The sequence below is a fragment of the Erythrolamprus reginae genome, chromosome 2 (genome assembly GCF_031021105.1).
Source record: "Erythrolamprus reginae isolate rEryReg1 chromosome 2, rEryReg1.hap1, whole genome shotgun sequence".
In the NCBI taxonomy this organism is placed as follows: Eukaryota; Metazoa; Chordata; class Lepidosauria; order Squamata; family Dipsadidae; genus Erythrolamprus; species Erythrolamprus reginae.
The window spans coordinates 98506318-98513469 of NC_091951.1; the positions used below are offsets into that span (position 1 = coordinate 98506318).

The following is a 7152-nucleotide window of genomic DNA, read 5'->3' on the forward strand; positions in this document are numbered from 1 at the left end:
CCAATGAAAAACCTGTTGACTCCGAGACAGAGGCTCTTCTCGCTCGAGCGTTCGAGGGTTGGTCGGCCGAGAGAAAGAGGTGATCGGGATTGGCCGGCGCAGCGGCGATAAATTTTAATTTCTGAAGGGCTGTGGAATTTTCAGCTCGCCTTATTTTGGGGGGTGGGTGGGGGGAGGCTGAGAAGGAGGGGGGAATTTCACAAGAAGGGGGGGTAGAAGGGGTGCTGTACCTACCGCGGTCTTTTGCCGTTGTTTGCAATGGCTCTTCTGCTGGATTGAGGCTGATGGAAATCCCAAATCCAAACCAATGGGAAGGGTTCCTCGGGTTGTCCGCAGGTGGGGGTTTTTTTTCTCGTGCCCCTGCGGACGAGGGAACAAACCATGGTTTGTTTTGGAGGCGGGGTATTCTAGCTGGTGAGCCAGCCAGCCATCGAGGCCGATTCCGTCTGAAAAATTCAAAGCTCTGGTTTGCCTCTTTTAAGAAAGGCAGCCAACCATTCTTTCTCAGCCCAATTTTTTTAATCTCGCAGAGTTGTGGGACGAAAATAGGCGAAAGCGATATTGGGTATATTTGTTGCCATCATTATAAAAAAATAACGAGGCGAGATTTTAAAAAATAAATAAACTGGATTTGTCTTTTTAGTCTGATTGTTACTGGATTCCTCCTTGTCTTGCTAGTCTAATCTCTAAGAGCTTGCTGCTGCATATTTCAGTTTTTAGGTACCTGGTTGTGAGCTCTTTAATAATAATAATAATAGTAATAGTAATAGTAGTAGTAGTTGTAGTTGTAGTTGTTGTTGTTGTTATTATTTGGCTAGCTGATGAGGCCAAAATAAGTCCGAAATAGATCCATCCTAGTCTCCCTTAATTTTCAAATTCAGCAAAAACATGTGACACACATATATACTATATGTATGTATGTATGTGTGTGTGTGTTCACCCTAGAACAAGGACAGAAGCACCAGCCTGAAGATGACGAGTGGGACCTCGTCGAAACGTCGCCAGAAATCTCTAAATCCTATACGGGAAGAAACCTGAATATGTCAAGACCTTCATACCTGTACTCGTAAAAATCTATGAAAACATATATATACAGTGATACCTCATCTTACAAACTTAATTGGTTCCGGGAGGAGGTTCGTAAGGTGAAAAGTTCGTAAGACGAAATAGGAAACAATGTAAAATCAATTAATGCGTGCAAGCAAATTTTTTTTTGCAAAAACAGCGCTCCGCCGGGCGCCACCGCCCAGCTGTCACCTTTTGAAACAGCCGGGCGCTTCTCAGCGTTCTCCCAAATGCTGAACCCAGAAGTTCGGCAAAAGTTCGGGTTTGGGAGGCTGCCGAGAAGCGCCACTGCCCAGCTGTCGCCTTTTGAAACAACCGGGGGGGGGGGGGCTTCTCGGCGTTCTCCTGAACGCTGAACCTGGAAGTTCAGCAAAAGTTTGGGTTCGGCGTTCAGGTTCGGGAGGCCGTCGAGAAGCGCCGTCGCCCGGCTGTACCCTTTGCAGAAGAGCCGCGAAGCTGTCAGCCGATCGGGAGGTTCAAACGGAGGTGGGGAATCCCAATAGGGAATTCCATGAGTGGAGCTTTGACATCACAAAGACATCCTTCCTGGAGTCCACGTTTCGGCCGGCCAGGAAGGACTCTGCATTTTGGGTCACTTTATTTACTTTATGTTTTAGATAGCATGCCAACTTTGAAAATGAGTACACTGACTTTGGTAGTTGGATAACGAGGAAGTTTATAAACTAATTTAATTTATTTGACTTTTATGCCACTCAATCCCAGTGGATTTCTGAGCAACTTACACATAAATAGTACATGCAATAAACAAGTCAAATAATTAGTAATAAGAACATTAAAAAAACATAATAAACCAAAAAAGAATTAACCAATCAAAACTACAATTTATTATTTAAACTAACTACTCATAACTCATCCTGTATATGATCTTGGCTGTTAAGCAAACCCAAGAGCATTTAGATGGTCAGAGAGAGTGACTTTTCACGGATCCTTTGTTTAACCATATATGTGCAGATATGTGTGTCCACCTGCCTGTTCACAATTTGCAGGGCTACACCAAGATGTTGCTTCGACCTGTCCAATCTCAGCAGCAGAGAAGAGGCAATTGCTTTCAGTCCCCGGGAGCACTGAAGATTGGTAATTAATTGCTGCCTGCTCTAGAGTTTTAGTCCTGCTATTAGTAAGCAGTTTGATCAGCATGCAGGCCGTCCTCAACTTGCAAGTTCATTTAGTGACTGTTCAAAGTCACAATGGGACTGAAAAAAATAACACAGTCATTTTTCACACTTACAATTCTTGCAAGCTTTCCGATTGTCCTGAGATAAAAATGTGATTCATATTTATGACAGTTGCAGTGATGTGATCCTGTTTTGTGACCTTCTGATAAAGTCTATGGGGAAGCCAGATTCACTTAACAACTGTGTTGCTAGCAGTTGCAGTAATTCACTTAACAACCGTGATAAGAAAGGTCACACAATGGGGCAAAATTCACTTAACAAATGTTTCGCTTAGCAACATAAATTGTGGTTGTAACTTGAGGACCATCTATCTAAAAGCAGGTTTTGTTGTCATAGACAAATCATTTCAACTATTATATCACGTGTGTAAACCTCATGGCATCACATTGACATCTTATGATGTATGGTGATGTTTTTCCCCTTCACAGAGGTGGGGTTGGTGTGGCCTGCACTTGACGCATCTGAGCCGCTCCGAGTCTTCAGAGAGGGGCGGCATACAAATCTAATAAATTATGATGATGATGATGATATTATTATTATTATTATTATTATTATTATTATTATTATTATTATTATCTGGCCTGTGGGCCACCAATTTGACAGCCCTGTATTACCATTTTTTTGGAGTGTAAAATGCACCATTTTACACACACCCTCCCCCAAAAGAGAGTGAAAATTTGGGTGCATCTTATACACCAAATGTAGCCCCACCCACCCAGCCATCTCCAGCCTTTGGCTTCTGTTTCCCAGCAACTTACCTCCTTGCAGCAAACAGCATAACCTGTTAAGCCAAGCAACTCATTATCAGCTTTCTGACTCTCAGCTGACGGAGGCGGCAAGGCAAGCCATCTGCTAAAATGAAAGTGAAACTAAAGTGCACTAAAGTGAAACTAAAGTGCAAGGAGAAGGAGGCATAGGCAGAATATCTTCTTGTGCTAATCAATTATTGAATCTAGATACAAGGAGGTAAGTTTTTAAAGACTGCTTTATTGTTCCAGACAATAGAACAATAATAAAGCACGTGTAGTATATTATGTATGTAATTTCTTATGATAAACTTGGGTTTACAGAGCTATGTGGTTTCCTACGTGGGATTCTAGCAGTATCTTAAACAATTTAATGCATTTTGCAAGCCTACTGTATTTTTCAGAGTCTGCGGAGAGGGGTGGCATACAAATCTAATTAATAATAATAATAATAATAATAATAATAATAATAATAATAAGATGCATCTTTTTCCTCCTAAAAGAGGATGGAGCATCTTATACACCGAATACAGGACATTTTTTGTAAAAATTGGGGTGTTTTTGCCTTCTCCCAGCCCTCGAGCTCTCTGCAGGGCTCCCAAACCCTCTGCCCACCCCAGCTTTACAAAAAAAGGGTGAAAAATGGGCCCATTTTTTTGCAAAAGCCAGGGCACACAGGGGGTTTGGGAGGCTTGCAGAGAGCTCATTTGGCCAGGGAGGACTAGAACTTTTTTTCTTACCGACCTCTTTGAAATCTTGGTGCTTCTTATATACTGGTGCATCTTATTGTCTGGAAAAGTATGGTATATTCCATATTGATTGGACTTTTTTAGTTGAACCAAGGTAACTAATTTTCAGATATGAAAGAAAATAACTTAATCAGTTCACTCTGATTTAGGTTCCTTAAGCTCAAGCGTATGTACTATTTAATAATATAATTATTCCTAGGTTTTCAAGCTTTTATTTTCTAACTTTGTGATTTACAGATAAAACTAACTTAACAGAATTGCAGGATCAACTGTAAGTTCTACCTACTAATTTTATAGCTTTCCATATTAGCTTTATTTTCATTATAAAGGCAAAAAGACCAATTGCAATATTTTGGCTTGGAAGATTTGACCACAATACAACTACAGTGTTCCCTCGATTTCCGCGGGGGATGCGTTCCGCGACCGCCCACGAAAGTCGAATTTCCGCGAAGTAGAGATGCGGAAGTAAATACACCATTTTTGGCTATGGACAGTATCACAAGCCTTCCCTTAACACTTTAAACCCCTAAATTACCATTTCCCATTCCATTAACAACCATTTACTCACCATTATTACTGGTACTCACCATTGAATAAGACACTTAGTGATCCTGATATTTATAAACATAATTATTTATTAACAATAATTATTTTTTTTGTTATTTATTTGCAAAAAGTATTAGTTTGGCGATGACGTATGACGTCATTGGGTGGGGAAAACCGTGGTATAGGAAAAAAAACCGCAAAGTATTTTTTAATTAATATTTTTTTTAAAACCGTGGTATAGGCTATTTGCGAAGTTCGAACCCGCGAAAATCGAGGGAATACTGTATAGCATTTTGGATCTCATTAAATGGAAATCTCCATTAGATACCAGGGCTTCTTGACTTACAACCACAAACAGGACCAGAACTTCCATCATAAGTGCCACAGTTACTAAAGAGCCATCCTGGGACCATGCCCAGTCATTAATCAGATTGCTTGTTTGGATGCTGGCTGAGAAGGTCACAAATGATAATCATTTCCTTGGGACGCTGCAACCATTGTCAATACAAGCTAGTTCCAAGCACCCAGATCACAATCACGCAACTGCAGGTCATAAGTGCAAAGATGTCAGTCATTTTTTAAGTGCCGTCTTAACTTCAAATGAATGGTCATAAGTCAAGGACTACCTGTACAGTAAATATTTGCATGTTTGAAAACCCGCTGAATTTCATCTGTAATTGGTTTTTCTTTCTAGAAAGCAGAGGATTTCCCAGACTGCGAGATGAAATATCTTGGCAGTCCAACAGATGCTTCAGGAATCCCGGAAGCCTTGGGTAGCTTTTTTGAGGTCTGTTCCAGTGAAAAGGAAGAAACAGAGGTGAAAAGGATGAGTTAAAAGACACTTTTGTGGGCAGTTGTATTTATTTAAAAAAGAAAAACCAGGGAAAGCTGGCTGGGGAATTCTTGGAGTTGAAGTCCAAATATCTTCAATTTGCCAAGGTTGGGAAACACTGCTGTAGAGTATCACCATAGTCTCTATATTTATTGAACTCTCCAGCCAAAATGCTTGGGCTAGCGTTTATTATTTACCTTCATAATAACTCTGTGATCTAAGTAAAACTAAAAGATGAACATTACACCAGAGTGGGTGCTGTTCTTCTCTTTGTACAGGTGGCAGCACTGCTCCACAAATAATTTCAAAGCCTTATAGGGAAGTTCTACATTATTGACTGCCGCTATCCCTATGAATATCATGGGGGCCACATCAAGGAGAGGGATTCATATTCTGGGTGAATTGTGTTCTGCAAATGAACTCATATGTGTAACATGCTTGAGGACTGTTGTCTTAATAGCAGCCTTCCTGGTCTGATGGCCCTCAGTTATGTTGAAGTAGCACCCCCAGCCATCCCTACCTAACACGGTCTGTGGCCTGCTTATAGCAGAGACCAATGTTTTGTTTCTTTTTACAGGGGGCTTTGAATATTCACAGACAAGATGACTTATTTGAATTTTTCCCGAGGAAGCCTTCCATCATCACCTCAGAAGCGCCTCATCTTTGTATTCCATTGTGAATTTTCTTCTGAAAGGGGTCCCAAGATGTGAGTGTGGACCACAGAGGATTGTGGTATGGAGATGTAGTGAACTTTTGGGGCAAAAAAGGGAAACAAGTGTTTTTGGAAGTCCCTGGACATTCATTCATTCATTCATTCATGTATTAAATTTGTATGCCGCCCCTCTCCATAGACTCGGGGCAGCTCACAACAGTAATAGAAAACAATATATAATACAAATCTAATAATTAAAACTAAAAACCCATAATTTAAAAACATGCGCACAACATACCAAACATAAACAGTATAGGCCTGGGGGAGTTATCTCAGTTCCCCCAAGCCTGATGGAAGAGGTGGGTTTTAAGGAGTTTACGAAAGGCAAGGAGGGTGGGAGTAGTTCTAATCTCAGGGGGGAGCTGGTTCCAGAGGGCCGGGGCCGCCACAGAGAAGGCTCTTCCCCTGGGACCCGCCAAACGACATTGTTTAGTCGACGGGACCCGGAGAAGGCCAACTCTGTGGGATCTAATCGGTTGCGGGATTCGTTGTGGGATTCGTTGTGGGATTCGTTGCGCAGAAGGCGGTCCTGGAGATATTCTGGTCCAATGCCATGAAGGCCTTTATAGGTCAAAACCAACACATGCGGGATAACCAATTGCCTTGCTGTGAAGGTGTCGTGGTCCAATTGGCTCCCTATTTAAACCCCCTGCCTTTTGTATACTGCCGTTGGAAGTTACTCCCTGTAACCAAATAAAGAGCTGAAGTCACTTCACCAGTCTCTTGTCTCTTCAGTATCAGAACTCAGCAGTATTCATTATACAGCATGAGACAGTGATGGTGAACCTTTTTTCCCTTGGGTGCCGAAAGAGCATGCACATGAACTGTCATGCATGTGTGAGTGCGAGAGAGAAAGACCAAGCCCTGAATGAACATCCTGCCTTGGCCAAAGGAAAAACTGCAGCGTCTATAAAATGTGCTGAAAGGCTAAGAAAGTGAGTTTGCCAGCACCAAGCAGCCCTGGCAGTAGTTACAATGAGGGGAGCTCTGAAATGAATACCCTCAATAGGAGTGGCAAAGGCCCCTAGAATCTCTCCTAAAGCAGCAGGCTGAGCTGTTCTATAATCCAGACTTTAAGGCAGCTTTCAGAGAGAGACTTAATTCCTTTAAAGGTTATTTTAAGTTTTTGGTCAGTGAGTGCCTTATTTTTCTGGAAGAATAAACCATTCTAGAAGATTATCAAATGTTATTTAACCGTATATCTAGTTTTATATGCATATGTAAGTAATAGCCTGCAATAACTGAAAAATTCAACACTCATTTGGAATTGTATCATCCATGTGTGAAGAAAAAGCAGGAGGGAGAC

General features: G+C 41.5%; 1 long non-coding RNA gene across 2 annotated transcripts; it reads left to right on the top strand.

The window, feature by feature from the left end:
- The first annotated feature begins 7 nt into the window (after nucleotides 1–7).
- Nucleotides 8–6850, top strand: LOC139158505 (uncharacterized). Of its 2 annotated transcripts, XR_011557702.1 has the most exons (4): nucleotides 31–79; nucleotides 2073–2160; nucleotides 4997–5119; nucleotides 5712–6850. It is a non-coding gene; the product is annotated as an uncharacterized lncRNA (long non-coding RNA). The 2 variants fall into 2 exon arrangements; XR_011557701.1 differs by lacking the exon at nucleotides 2073–2160 and having other exon boundaries at nucleotides 8–79.
- The last annotated feature ends 302 nt before the right edge of the window (nucleotides 6851–7152 follow it).